This window comes from Odocoileus virginianus, chromosome 1, assembly GCF_023699985.2.
Source record: "Odocoileus virginianus isolate 20LAN1187 ecotype Illinois chromosome 1, Ovbor_1.2, whole genome shotgun sequence".
Taxonomy (NCBI): Eukaryota; Metazoa; Chordata; class Mammalia; order Artiodactyla; family Cervidae; genus Odocoileus; species Odocoileus virginianus.
In genome coordinates, this window is record NC_069674.1 from 54587529 (window position 1) to 54589659 (window position 2131).

Genomic DNA, 2131 nt, shown 5'->3' on the forward strand with positions numbered 1-2131 from the left:
CCAAATCTCTCCCTTCAAACAGAGAGAGCAGCACAGACTTTATTTGCAATGTTATAACTTGTCTGGGAGCAGCCTGAAGGATTGATCTCTGTTCTGCCTAACTTGCTATTGTTGTTTAGTCACTAAGTTGTATCCAACTTTTTGTGACCCCATGAACTGCAGCACAGCAGGCTTCCTGGTCCTTCACTATCTCCTGGAGTTTGTGCAAACTCATGTCCATTGAGTTAGTGATGTTTTCTAACCATCTCATCCTCTGCCACTCCATTCTCATCCTACCCTCAACCTTTCCCGACATCAGGGTCTTTTCCAATGAATTGGCTCTTTGCATCAAGAGGCCAAACTATTGGAGCTTCAGCTTCAACATCAGTCCTTCTAATGAATATTCAGGGTTGATTTCCTTTAGGATTGACTGGTTTGATCGCTTCACTGTCCAAGGGACTCTCAAGAGTCCCAGCACCACAATTTGAAAGCATCAATTCTTCAGCACTCAGCCTTCTTTATGGTCCAGCTCTCACATCCATACATGACTACTGAAAAAGCCATAGCTTTGACTAAACGGACCTTTGGTGGCAAAGTGATGTCTCTGCTTTTTAATATGTTGTCTATATTTGTTACAGCTTTTCTTCCAAGGAGCAAGCCTTACCTGTAGCTTGTGGTGAATGGTGGCATGACTTACATCTCAGGCTGGGGAAAATGGCAAAAAGCAGCAAGTATAGCTCATAAAATCTGCAGGCACCTGAGGCAAGACATATAAATAAAGAGGTAAGCAATAAAACACCTAAAGTGCTGAAGAGACACTGAGTTGAAACTGTTTGGGAAATTAAGACCTCCAAAAATATTCAGTTCCTTTTATGTTCAGGAGGATTGAAAAAGCCACATATAGTTTCATGCAGGACATGTGTTTAGAAATGATTTGCAAAAAATTCTTAAACTTCTACCTTGGGTTGATTTCAAGACTCAAAGTATATCCAACTATTAAGGAGAGGAATGCCCAAGCATAGAATCTATCTGCAAAGACTGAGAGAGGTGACTATTATCAAAATGTGCAACTCCACGATAAAATAAAATAAAATAAAGTGCACAAAGAAACATAAAAACATGGCCCATTCAAAGAACAAAAAAAATCTCTAGAAACAATCCCCGAGGAAATACAGACTTCAGATTTACTAGAAAAAGACTTTAAAAATTGTGTTTAAGTGAGAAAGCTAAAGGAAAACGTGAAGAGTCAAAGGAAATCAGAAAAGTGATGCATGATTAAAATGAGAATTTTAACAATGAAGTCAACAGCAGAAGGAAAACTGGAAGATTCACAAATGTACGGAAATGTAAAATGCTAAACAACCAGTGGGTCAAAGAAAACATCACAAGAAAAATTGGAAGATAGCTTGAGATAATGAAAATTAAAACAGACAAAGGGTGCTCGCTTTGGCAGCACATATTCTAAAATTGGAACGATAGAGAAGATTAGCATGGCCCCTGCACAAGGATGACACGCAAATTGTGAAGCATTCCATATTTTTTTGAATCAGTTCTAATGAGATGGATGAAACTGGAGCCCATTATACAGAGTGAAGTAAGCCAGAAAGATAAATACCAATACAGTATACTAACACATATATATGGAATTTAGAAAGATGGTAATGATAACCCTATATGCAAAACAGAAAAGGAGACACAGATGTACAGAACAGACTTTTGGACTCTGTGGGAGAAGGCGAAGGTGGGATGTTTTGAGAGAACAGCATCGAAACATGTATATTATCAAGGGTGAAACAGATCACCAGCCCAGGTTGGATGCATGAGGCAAGTGCTCAGGGCTGGTGCACCGGGAAGACCCAGAGGGATCGGGTGGAGAGGGAGGTGGGAGGGGGGATCGGGATGGGGAATACATGTAAATCCATGGCTGATTCGTGTCAATGTATGGCAAAAACCACTACAATATTGTAAAGTAATTAGCCTCCAACTAATAAAAATAAATGGAAAAAAATAGAAAATTAAAACATTGCCTACTGAAACTTATAGAATATAGCAAAAGCAGTGCTAAGAGGGAAATTTATACTTGCCACCACTTACATTAAAAATTAAGAAAGATCTCAAACCAACAGACTCATTTAACAACATAAGGAACTAA

General features: G+C 38.9%; 1 non-coding gene across 1 annotated transcript; it reads left to right on the top strand.

Moving 5' to 3' along the window:
- The first annotated feature begins 1416 nt into the window (after positions 1 to 1416).
- LOC139036598 (U6 spliceosomal RNA) lies at positions 1417 to 1520 on the top strand. The gene has a single exon (XR_011489417.1). It is a non-coding gene; the product is annotated as a U6 spliceosomal RNA (small nuclear RNA).
- Positions 1521 to 2131: the final 611 nt, after the last annotated feature.